Source organism: Numida meleagris, chromosome Z (genome assembly GCF_002078875.1).
Source record: "Numida meleagris isolate 19003 breed g44 Domestic line chromosome Z, NumMel1.0, whole genome shotgun sequence".
In the NCBI taxonomy this organism is placed as follows: Eukaryota; Metazoa; Chordata; class Aves; order Galliformes; family Numididae; genus Numida; species Numida meleagris.
The window spans coordinates 1,032,546-1,045,470 of NC_034438.1; the positions used below are offsets into that span (position 1 = coordinate 1,032,546).

Genomic DNA, 12,925 nt, shown 5'->3' on the forward strand with positions numbered 1-12,925 from the left:
AAAGTGTTTTTTTCTACAGCAGGTGCTATGCCACTGTATTGGGAATATGAAGGGATGGCTGATAAATCCCCTCTGAGGTCAGAGATGGGAGATTTATCGTCAGTTGGAGGTAGGAGCCACTGGTTTGGACTCACACGTGATCTGACCTGAAAGTACCCCAAGCAACAACTCTCGGCAGAAACAGAAAGACACTTCTGCTCTAGCAGGTGCAACACTAATGGCAAATGTGATTTTGCCTTTGCCATGTGACATCTACTATTTGCAACCACTAAACTGCTCACCACTTCCGGAGGAAAAGATAAGGCTTCCAGACCCAAATCTACCAAAAGAGGGGGGTGGTTTAAGGCATTTTTAGACTGCTCATTAGCAGAAGGTGAGGTTTGCCATCCTATGGGCTAAGGTAAGTGGCTCCTACTTTTCTTCCTTCTTTGGTGTGGTAGGGCTGCATTCATCCTCTGTATGCATCCCTAAGCTGCAGCTGATGAAGCAGCAGTCAGAGCAATGAAGCTACCACCTTGTAGGCTGGGAACACTAGGAGCTGGGGAAGTACCCCAGCCTGCTTGTCTTTGCTTCTTGAGAGTAGGATCACCTTCAGAAAATGAAGGTAATTTCTATTTAAATTGGCCACATTGTGTACCAATTTGTGGCCATGCTCATTAGGAAGGGAGGGGGTCCGGGAAGCACCTTGCCCAACAGGAGCAAGGCAAAAAATGAACTGGAGGAGGAAATGGAAAGAGGGTAGAATATATGTAAGGATTACATCTTGCATGCACAGCATGTGATTTTACAACCCAAGTCACACTGGCTAGGGGTAAATCAGCAGCTATTAATCCCATGGGAAACAAAGGAAACCCAAGGTACTACCTCCTGCAAGGATTCTGTGAGAACTCAGCAGGTAACCGTGATGAGAGTGCAGATCTCTGCAGGCACAATTATACCTACCATGGAAAACACATGAAGATTTTTAAGTGCATAAATTGGGGGCAGGAGGAAGATAAGACATTTGTTCAATTAGACTTAAAGGGAACCGAAAGATTTTTTAGCTCTGCATCTTTTGGGACCCCCTAAAGCAAAGAGCTCTGCTTTGCTGAGCTTCTATAGATGGATAGCTCCTGGAACAAATGTTTAGAGGAATTAATCCTAACTTCATCCACTAGGAAGTTTCTTTCTAGCAGCCTGCAAGAAATCCCCGGTTTTCATGACAACAGAAAGAAAAGCAAGTGCCCATGCATAAGAGTGAACAGAATCCTGTTTAGAATGTGAATAGGAGTACAAATTACCAAGCATAAACACATATCCAAGTAACTGTCTGTTTGCAAACTAATTGGTTTTTCTAATTGTGGTTACACATAGGCAAAAAAAAAAAAAGAAAAAAGTGATGAAAGGGGAGCCTTCACTATTATTTTCTCTTCAGCATAAACAGACCATCTGAATTGTCTTAATAAGAGATACATAATGTTCTTGATCTGACCGTATGTTTTATAATTTTAACTGCTTCAGCCTCTTCCCCCCTTCCCCCCCCCAGGAATTTTGAAGGGTTTAGAGGCTGTGAAAGAGGGGAGAAGAGTTTGCAATGTCAGTATCAGCTCCTCTGCTGGAGTTCATACATTGATGTATGGTTTTACCACACAGCAGTGAAAGTGCTGGCTAAAAAAGGATAATCCACAGGTCACAGAGGCATGCAAAATCCATCTTCTGAATTACTGTGTCAGACATACTTCCATAGTATTTGAGCCATAAAGAGCCTAACCTTGGTGCATCTTTTATATCATAAAGTCATAGCTGCATATAACTCTCTTTTCCAGACAAGACTTCTCAGTCCAACGAAGTCTAAAGAAATTGTATTTAGGACTATTCCTAACATAGGATAGTGAACATCAGTTATCATTCAGTCTAATTATGATATCATATTTAATTATGATGTCATATTCAAGGCGAGGCTGGAAGGGGCCCTGGGCAGCCTGACCTGGTGGGGGCAACCAGCCCCTGGCAGGGGTTGGAACTGGGTGAGCTTCAAGGTCCCCTCCAACCCAGCCATTCTATGATTCTGTGATATTTATTTACTGCGTGTCTTTATGACAACCGCTTGTATTTAAAGTCTTACAGTCACCAAGCACAGAATTTAAAGTGCTGCATGAAAAGTCCTTTTTTATTGTTTAGGTTCGTGTAGGTAAAAGCAGGGAGCGCCAAGCAGTGCAGTAGCTTAGCTGAACTTCAGTTAAGTAAGTGCTTTAGCACAGTTGGCAGAATTTTCATTCAAGACGTAACATATTTAGAGCTGCCCAGGGAAGTCCCCTTTCCTCTGGGGGGGAGTTTAAGAGACGCATGGCTGTAGCACTAAGGGACACAGTCTAATGAAGGGACTCAGGTCAGGATGATGGTTGGACTTGACCTTGAAGGTCTTTTCCAACCCAGATGGTTCTGTGGTTGGCCAACTCCTTCCTGGAGCCCCAAAGTATCACCTACGTGTAAAAAACACAGCTTTATGGATACTGAAAGATCACTCCGTGCCACACGTCTGTGTAGACAACATATAAGCAGATTCAGATTCAGACATGACAGAAGATTGTGCTCACCACATACATTTGCAGTGTCACATTCAGTAAACCTGCAGGATTATTTTTGCCTATTGCTGGGCGACATCAGCAACAGACCGGATAGTTCTTGTATTCTCCATTTAGGACTGGGAATACTTTCAATAGCAGGGAACTTCAGAATCGGTGTAGAAATGAAGTGCTGAACAGGCTGCCCAGAGAGGCTGTGGATGCCCCGTCCCTGGAGGTGTTCAAGGCCAGGTTGGATGGGGCTCTGGGCAGCCTGGTCTGGTATCAGATGTGGAGGTTGTCGGCCCTGCCTGCAGCAGGGGGTTGGGGCTTGATGATCCTGGAGGTCCCTTCCAACCAAAGCCATCCTATGATTTTATGAAATGAAGGAGGCAAGATCAGCCCTCCACCATCGGTGTAAGGTGCAGACTAGCCGGCATCACTCAGAGCCTTCTTTAGCAAGCATGTCCGGGTATGGCAAAACCAGGACCAAGGGGCTGTTGTAGGAACAACCGCTGCCTCTTGCAAGAGGTTGAGCTCCATCTCCTCACATCAAAACACCTCGCACAAAACCGTCAGCCCTCCAAAAACAAAAACCACGCGAAGTATGTTGGAAAAAGGCGTCCGCAGCACGGCCGTGCCAGGGGTGCCTGCCATGCAGCGGGGCTCTGCCCGGCACTGCCCCTTTTCTCACAACCCTCTCGCGGACATTTACCTAAATTCAGTCATGTCCCTTCACGTGCTCGTTTACGCCGACAGGAAGGCATGCCTATACATGGCGCTGGGGCTGCTTGAGGTCTGTGGGGTGCTAAGCCCTCATTAACTCCACTCACGCTGTCTTACTCTGCTTGCCAGTGCTTAAGCAGTGCTTTTTTTAAAAAGCAACCAATTAGCACCTCATCAGCTCCAATTAGAGGAGACAAAAGCAGTGTAAAGATAACTCAATGAGAGGGGGTGGCACAACATCATGTAATCTTTTAAGACAGCAGTGAGCATTCACTGGGCGAGCTGCTCTGGGCCTATTCACCTTTTTTCCTTCCCTCTGGATGCATTTAAGTCTTTTTTTGCTGGGAAGCCGGGCCTCCCAGGAGTCCCAGAGTCTCTCATTCAGGGCTACCTGTTTACAGCTCACCGAACAGAAGGACCTAAACAATCCTATATTGTACGCCTGTTGCTTCCTTAAACTTAGGCCTCCACAATGGCATGTTTTCAGAAGCTGGGCAGAATAAGTTAAAGGCTGGCTTTATACTCATTAAGTGTTCTCCTTGTACTGTCTTCTAATTACATGGCAGGGCAACAATGTATTTTTTTTCTTCAATGGAGTTCTTTGGAGCAGTTAATTTGGTGCCTATACTAAATGCCCCAAAACATTAATTAGTGTGGAAGGAACCCTAATTTCCTCGGTGGCTTTCCTCTCCATTTACTTCCCTTGTTTTCACATAGGCTTGGATGAGCCTCTATAATGAAATTACCTCATTAATGCCTTTATTCTTGCAGAGTAACTCATTCAAGATCTACCATTTAGTTTTAATTTAATGCTGTCAAAAGCAAAAGGTGCATTCATGTCTTTGATTAGTGCTTTTTTTCCCCCTCTCTAAAGAGTGGACAGATTTAAATTATTAAGATGGCAAGTAGTGAGTTATAATTGGATACAAGCAGCACTTCAGTGAATATTAAATGCTTTCAAAGCCTGGTCTATGTGGTCTGCTGACTATTAACTGTGTCCAGCGAGTAATTTGGTGGGTTTTGAATTAACGGCACCTTAGCCTCTGTGAAGCAAATTAAGTTTAATTTTGTTTATAAAAAACAACGAAGCTGCATTTATCAATGTGACGGTCGGTCGTAACGGAGTTCAGTTTTTCCCATTGTCCTGTACTGACCTCATCGCTTGGTTACTTTTGCTAACGCAGGGTCTCATCCTGTACGTCACAGTCACGCAAAGTCTAGCTGGAGACCTATTTATGTATGGCCAGGAAGATGGAGCCTTTCACTTGCAAGAACTACCGGGTTCTTAATGCTGTCAGGAAGAAACCACCCCATCCACACATGACCACATTTTCCCCTTCCTCCATACCTGTGCAGTACTTCCCAGTATTGAGGACTGCTAAACTCATAACATTTTACAGAGACGGGGACAACTTCACCCGGAACGGAACTGAATGACAGAAGAAAAGAAGAGAGGTATTGGAAAACTTCTGTTGCAGCGTGGGAAAAAAAAAAAAAAAAAAAAAAAAAAGAAGAATGTATTTCCACAGTAACGATTTTCTGTACACAAAATGTAGTGAGGTTTATACAGAAGGCGGTGTGCATTGGTTGTCCTGCATCTGCACCAGCAATCTGTACCCTGCGTTGCTGCAGTGCAGCTTGCCCTCCCTCTGCGTTTCAACCTTGTGCCAAAGGGGTCATTGCTAAGGGCAGAAGTGTGACGATGCTAATGTTTCCTCTCTTCTGGGTTATGAGAAGCTAGATCTCGGGCTACCGAGGGCTTTCATTAACTGTAGTAGATTTAAATTAAGCCTCATCCTTATATATATATTTTTTAATGAATTGTGTTTATGTACTGATAAACCTGTGTGAAGTGTAATGTTTCTCTAACAATGAGGATTATCTGTTTGTTTCACCCCAGGAAGGAATGAAGGAGAATCCTCGAGCAAATAGAAGTCTTTGGGTTTTTGGATGTTTCCAAAATACTGGGTTTGCCCTCTGAAGCACGCAAGGGAACTACAGCATCTTTAGGGAGAGATTTTCTTTCTTCAGTTAGGATTCGGTGTAAAATTTCAGTCTGGCTTTACCTACAGCTCTCCTTTAAGGCTCAAAATATGACAGTGCTTTAATCCATATTTTTATAGATGCAAGTAATTCCTGCTGCAGGCTTTCAGTTCGCTCACAGGAATACTTAGAACTAGATATCTCCCCATTATCTGACTTCTAACTCTGGGTTTCAGCTGGGCTGCATGAGAGCTCTCTCATAACACATGGGGTTTTTCTGCATGTGTGCTTTTCCAGTTCATAGTGCCTGAGAGAGAGCAAGTGCTATATCCCTGGACAGCATACATTGCCTGCTGCAGTGTGGCATTAGGGTGTACAATGTGGTTTGAAGTATAAAACCTGAAGAAGGCGGCCACAAAGAGTTTGGGGAACCAGTTCGGACACAGTCTCATTTGCACAGTCCATTGCCAGCTCTGTGGTGCACCAGATCTCTCTCATAAATTGCTATTTAGCAGGGTCCAAATGTTGTGCAGTATTTGTTACAGGTCCAAAAGCAGAGCTTAGTTCTCTGGCATTGGCTTATTTTGCAGTAAGAACTTGCCATAAAGTCCAGTTCCTGTTCTAGGTCAGCTCACAATGGTGTGGGTGGTTTACAAAAAGTGAGTTGAAGTCCAGTCATTGTGCAGATACTAAGTGTTCCTCTGAGCCACACGAAGGCCGCAGTCCAGGTATTTTTCTCAGTGTAATATATACTGCCCAATTTGTGTTTCTTAGCATCCAGCAGCATTCGCTCCCGGGTCTCCGTTAGTCCAGTGACTGAAGCATATGCTCAAGATAACCTGTCCAGTTCTCTTCATCTGTAGGAAGTATACACATTTCAAATCACCACACTATGTCTTTCCAGGAGAAAGAGTAAGGAATGGTTCTGGCATTGTTGTGCAGCATCAGTCTTGTGCATCAGTCTTGTGCAGCAACAGTCAGAGAGGGCAGACAGGACCCTTCAGCTGGGAGCTGCATTTGATCTCTGCTCCAAAAACAGTCCCTGTATTTCATGTCTGTGTGAAATACAGTGCTAGGAACAGAGGCTGGGAGCCTTTTCTCCAAGGTTCATGGCCTTTCTGTAGGATATCATGATTGTAGGAGTCACCTAAAGAGCTCAGCTTCTTCTCCCTCTGGTCTAGGGAGTATCAGACAGGGAGAATAGCTAAGGAGCCTGTTCACCAAATGAGCTAGCTGCAAATGGCAAGCCCCGAAATAAAACTGCATGGCTACAGATAGTAGGACACACATGTAACCTCTGATGGGTGCCTACGCTCAGGCAGAAGGCACAGGAAGGGAAGCACAGGCATGATCAGCAAGAATCAGAACTGAAAAACACTACAGGGATCAACTGATGTGACACACCATTTATTTCCTCAGCAAGTATGTAGCAAAAAAGGCAGAACTTGTGTCTACAGAGCTGATGTAAGGAGAGAAGCAAGGGAAAGGTGTACGAAGGGCAGAAGGCTGGCAGAGCTTTCCAGCAATGGGCCGGGCACGGGGTTCTCCAGGGAAGCTTGTGCTCCTCTAAGAGAAGGAAGCACAGCAGGGTCAGCCTGGTTCTGTCCTTGGTGGCCCACAGTGAGCACCCTGAGGCAGCAGAGTGGGCAGTGATACCAAGCAATGTTGTATGTGAAGGAACTGAGACAGACTGAAAACAACGCTCCCTACTGCTTTGACAGGTTACTTTCAAGTTCCCTGATGAAATTCTTTGTGCTGTGCCCTCCTGTTACTAGTGCTGCTGTGCAGGAGGAAGCAGAAAGAGCAGCAGAGAAGGATGAGATGGGATGGAAGGGTCTCAGCTAGTCTGACCTTGAGTAGGAGACAGCATAAAGCAACTGTAGGGAAGCTCATACAGCTGAGGAGCACATCTTTGCTATCCGTTTTCAAGGAGTATTCTTTGCACTGACAGTCGGTTGCAAACTGGAGAATTAACCACACGGTGACATATGATTGCTTGTCAGTGCTGATAGACTCCAGGCAGCGTTCGCGGAACGAATGCGGCCGTGCAGACTGCAGTGCGAGAGTGCCCCCTGTTGCTCCGATGAGACTTGTACGGGAATCAGTCATGCACGGCAGAAAGGCTTCACAGCGTTGAAAGGGGACTTTTGCAGTGGGGAAAATGGCATGTAGTGGGAAGCTGGCAAAGCCAGGAGGGCGTGTGACAAAGCACCAGAACAGCACAAAGAGAACCAAGAGGCATGTGCACCCACAGGGCAGAACCTCTTATTACTCTGGCAAAAACATGGCTGTAAGATCACACATTGCTCAGGCATATCAAGGAATCTGAGAAGAGGTGGAAGATCTCTGCCACATCGTATAAGAGTATGAGAAATACCACCATGAACTAACGTGTCTGTGTGCACCATGCTCTTTGCTCCCTGCAGCACAGGAACAGTCTAACTTAGGCACATGTAAGTACCTCTCTCTGCCTTCCACTTAGCAGGATACCTTTGAAAGGCTTCTAAAGGCAGATAAAGTCCTGCTTTGGCAAAATCTTTCCTCCTGTTTGGTGGAACTCTGGACATCATTTACCCTCCATACTTCAGAGAGATTTTATTTCTGCACATCATCCCTGCACTGGTGAATTCCTTCCGATGACCTGGGGCTATGAGGAACACCTGGTTAAGTCTTTTATTCAGTTTGATCAAAGGAGTGCTGACACAGCCAAGCATTTGGCTGAATGAGTGCTTTGCTATGAATAGCACAGATATTTGGACTCAAGTGTATGTTAGCAGCAATCAATCGAAATCTTCATAATGAAGGCCCGTGGGAACTGAAGGTGGATGAAAGAAGAGGAAAAGTTGCTTTGTATAGCTAGGTTAGGATATGAAGACCTGCATTTTGTAAGCAGGTCAGCTGTTCCACACAGAGCCAGCAACATGCAGACACTGATATTCTGCCTCGTCCCCCCATCTCCAACAATAAGGTGGTTATGGCGAAAGCAGGCTGAAATTCACGTCACATACTGGTGAACGTGGCATAACCACCCAGGACTGGTAGGCTGAGTGACTGCAGGAGAAGAAAGCTAGAGATTAATGCAATGGTGATTAATGCAATTAGTGATTGATGGGGAGGGTTTGCATGCCACCCAGGTCAGTAGATTGTGTATTGGCATGTGAAATATAGAGGAGTTAGAAGAGGCAGCAAGTGAAAGGAATTGTTCTCCAGACAGCAACAGCAGTGACATTAGTGGAAACTAGCAGGCAATAAGATGATGGTTCCTGTTTTGAAAATACTCAATGCATACTGCTTTTGAAGATATACCTTGAAGAAGCAGAGCAACACCAATGAAGAAAATGAGCAGCAAAGAGCTATCTGATTAAGCTGTTACATGGCCTTACCACTTTGAGTTAAAAAGGGGCTTTCTCCACCAGCTGTAATGCCTTTATGCTTTGAGCTTATGGAGACAAAGTTTTTATCACAAAACCTAACAGGGAACCATGGTCAAAGCTTAGGAAAAATGCTATTAAACTAGAATCATCCAATGACTTTAGTAGTTTGATTCACTTGTAGGATAATCTCCTGACATCCAACAACTTGAAGAGCAGCTTTTTGACCGATATTGTTGATTGCAGTCAAATTGTTTAAAGAAGAATGAACAAAAGAGTCTTAGGAGTTGTAGGGACAAGAAAGGAAAGTTTTGGGAGAGAGGGAAGACATAAGTGCTCTGAGTGACTGAAGTTGCTGAGGGTGGAGAGATTTGTTTGTGCATATGAAGGTCTGAGTGGGGATAATGCATACCCACGACTATGCCACCGGAGCAGGCTGGTCAGCTCTTCCTCATGCAGAGTTCATGGCTGTGAGAACAAAAACCACTGAGGGATGCAGCGCTGTTCCAGGCAACCTGAAACACAGATATTCTCACTGACCTATTGTGGTAACTGCTTATAGTCCTCACTAGAAGGGATGCAGGTACACACTATGTTTGTAATCACAGTCAGTAACAGCAGGCTCATCTTTCCCATCAAGAGAAATATGGCTTCACCTGAAATTAGATTAAATGGTTAACTATTTGGTTTATCTATAAAGGCCTTTAGTTCTTAACTCAACCCTCCAACCATGGTAATTCACCTGCAAAACAATTTTTTTTTTAAGAGGTTCTGTCTGCAGTTTTTGTGCATATGGCAAAGAAAAGGAACAGATGAAGGAAAAGTAAGTAGCATATAACTAGAAATATCTACTGGGCTGCAAGGCAGTACTGAATTTTCTGTGCCACTGAGTAAAGACAAAAAGAGCAAAGGTAGTTAACAGTTACTGTTTGCAGCACCCATTCTAGAGCATCTCTCAGTAGCTGCTTAGATGTTTTGGCTGATACTAAGGGCCCTATGAACTGCCTTTTGGGAGCTGTCCTGCAGAGGAGAAGCTGTATCCCTGGCTGCGCTGTGGTAGTTGCAGAGAACAGCCAAAAAGACAGTCCAGTAAATTTACAGACAGAGATGGATATCTCCATAGCCAGCAGTTTCCAGGGCATTCTGAATGAGCTCTATGCGCTGGAGATCTCCAGAGGAGCCTGAGATATCTCTGATAAGGTACATTGGGCAGAAGCAAGAAACCATGATGAAGAGCAAAGACAGTAATTGGTGTCCTATGTCCATTTACATATGTACCTCAGAAAGGTATAAACAGCTACTCACTTTCAGCCAAAAATGAACCCCTGTACAAAATCACAGAATCACAGAGTGGCTTAGGTGGGAGGGAAGCTTAAAGATCACCCAGTTCCAACCCCCTGCCGTGGGCTGATTGCCAACCACCACCTCAGGCTGCCCAGGGCCCCATCCAGCCTGGCCTTGAGCACCTCCAGAGATGGGGCACCCACAAGCCCTCTGGGCAGCCTGCGCCAGTACCTTGCCACCCTCAGAGTAAAAAATTTCTTCCTAACGTTTCACCTAAATCTCCCCTCTTTTGGTGTAAAGCCATTCCCCTTTTTCTATCACTATCAGACCGTATAAAAAATCAGTCCCCCTCCTGCTTGTAAGCTCCCCTCAGTACTGGAAGACCACAGTGAGGTCTCCCCTGAGCCTTCTCTCCTCCAGGCTAAGCAAGCCCAACTCCCTCAACCTTTCTTTATAAGAGATAGAAGAAAGCCCCTCTGCAGATCTTCTGGACACACAGGGGCCTCACATGGGATGCCCAGCACACTCCAGACTCCTTAATGTGGACCATCTCTGGTGTGAAACACTTGCTGCACTGATTAACCCTGCTCTTGGGAATGGCTTGGTGAGTATTAATGCTGGTAGTGCCATGTATATGGATATAGCTCTACACACACATATCCATATATATATATATATATACAGGCACACAAACAGATAAAGGATCATGAAGTATATACTTGCTTCGCCAGCTGGAATTCAGTGGTAACTTGTAATGTACATATGCTAGAGCACCTGGGACCGCACTCAGTAGCTCCGGAATGCATCTAGGCTGCCCTAGAGTTCACTGTGGGGCCCTGAGAGACCTCTAGGTCACAACAGAGGGCCCTGGGGTCCATAGGACTATTGTAGGATGCCTTAAAGCACACTAGGGCCCCAGGAGACTTCTTGAGAAATCTAGGAAGGCTATTTGCTGCCCTAAATGTGAGAGAGGATTGAAGTGGTGGGATCTGATTGGCAGGAAGGTGATTCCCTGGGAAAGTTCCCTAGAGTGCACTTAAGAGTGCACTGGGAGGTCTCTAGGGTGCCGTGCAGCACGCTGTGGAGCTGATGGGGACATGGGGTGGGAGGGGCCCGTCATGCCCTATGGGAATGCACAGGAGAGCACGGGGACAACAGGGGACCTTGGTGTCCATAGAGGGAGAGAGGGGAGATGTGAGGGACTAATAAGTGTTGTCGGTGGTAGGAAGACTTGCTTCAACATAAGAGCAGGGAGGTGAGGTGTACCTGTGGTGGGGAGTAATATGCTATCCAACATGTTTCTGTTGAAGTTATGTGGTGTGGTTGAACTTGTTAGTTTAAAAGTGACTTGATCATCTTCCTTAGAAGGACTTACTAAGAAGCGTTTCAAGAATACAGTGAGGGGTTAACTGGAAGGCTGTTGTGGGTAGCAGGGGTGCTGCAGTGCAACTGTCGCTCAAAGGGCCTCGGCTGCAGCACCACCCTGAGAAAAAGAGCGCGAGGCAGAGCTCGAAGGGTTAAACTGGGCGCGAACGGGGCATCGCTGGCGTCCGGGGCCCGTGCTGCTGATGGACGTCACAATCCACACGGAGATCGCCGCGCCGCCACGTACCCGCGACCCAACGCAGCAGGAAGTAAACAAAGCGACTTCCTGCAAGCCGCGCTAGGCTCCGGGTTCCAGCAGGCTCTATGGTCATCGGTCCTCCATGTGAATCGCGCACGCGTGCTAAACCCCTCCTAAAGGTCACGCACCCCGCATGCGCAGCGGCTCTCTGCTGCCCCCCGCTCACTGCGATGCGGCACTACACGTACCGAAACGGCACTACGGCCACTTTGCCGTGCGCATGCGTAGTACAGTCAGGAGGGCCTGCTACAATAGGGACCAGTGAACTGCTGGCGTACAGCTGTTCCTGCAGAAAGACGCTACTTCCGTGTTGCCGGGCGCATGCGTCTTACTTTCTGGAGGACTGAAGACCATAGATAATAGCGGAGCGGCGGCGTAGGAGTTCACGACAATTAGACGGTACTTCCGGGAATACAGGCGGACGTGTAGCAGAGCCGGGAGGACCTATTACCATAGAGATAGCCAACCGGAAACACACAGCAATAAAAAACAGCAACTGCGTGGTCCACATACACTATGTCATTTCTACGCCTCCGTTACCTGTTCCACCTTGGCATCTCGAGCCATCTCTGCGGTCAGAGCGAGAAGCGGTATCAGACCAGCAGCTCTCGACGCTCTTCCCTCGTCGACTCTCCGCTCTTTCTTACTTCTTTCCCCGTACGCGCTCCCGAGCGAACCTCGGGAACGGATCGCTGTGGCTCCCAGCTGCCCCCGCTCCAAGCCCGGTGGCAGCCGATTGGCTGATCGCTGCGGTAGATTTGCATGCGCCCGCCCCACCGCCGTCCGTGCGCAACAGCGCCGCCATCCGGATCCAATGAGGTACTGCAGCCGCTGCTCCGCTCGAGGGGCTTTTCCGGAAGGCGAGGAAGCGGCTCTGAGAGATTCATCATCATCCCCAAATCTGGAACGGGACACTAATCGCAGCGATTCTCGGCCAGAGCATTTGAGTTTGCAAATTACATTTCATAAAGCTGTATTTCGCTGAGCTTCCTTGTTGCGGAAGAGCCGACCATTGCGTTTATTTCTGTGTGACAGAACTTCTATACCATCCAGACCTTACAAAAAATACAGTGGACAGAAAAATGCGTTACACAACACAGAAAATCCTCCAAGTGAGTTGCAGGAGGAGGTGCTTTTTCAGAGTTAGGTCTTCACATCAACCTCTATATTTTATTCAGACTCGTTCAGAGGTGTTGTGGATGCCAAATGTTGCAGGTTGTGGCAAAATGAAAGAGGCATCATCGCTGCAAGAAGTCTCGTAGGTTGGATTAAAATGCTGAGATTGTGTTTGTTTTAAACAAGATGCACAGCAAAACAAACAAACAAAAAAAACCACCCAGACCTGAAAGATTGTTTTGTTTTCCTTTAGCTGTGAGAATTGCAAACAAAGTAAT

At 46.5% G+C, this 12,925-nt stretch overlaps 2 long non-coding RNA genes across 5 annotated transcripts; one reads left to right on the plus strand and one right to left on the minus strand.

Annotated features, from left to right (window-relative positions):
* LOC110389870 lies at window positions 1–4,753 on the plus strand. The gene is made up of 2 exons (XR_002433424.1): window positions 1–400; window positions 4,454–4,753. It is a non-coding gene; the product is annotated as an uncharacterized LOC110389870 (long non-coding RNA).
* Window positions 3,822–12,614, minus strand: LOC110389869. 4 transcript variants are annotated; one of them, XR_002433423.1, is made up of 4 exons: window positions 12,072–12,614; window positions 11,283–11,975; window positions 9,036–9,138; window positions 3,822–6,109 (listed from the first exon to the last, which is right to left on the minus strand). It is a non-coding gene; the product is annotated as an uncharacterized LOC110389869 (long non-coding RNA). The 4 variants fall into 4 exon arrangements; XR_002433422.1 differs by having other exon boundaries at window positions 9,036–9,279; XR_002433421.1 differs by having other exon boundaries at window positions 3,822–9,138.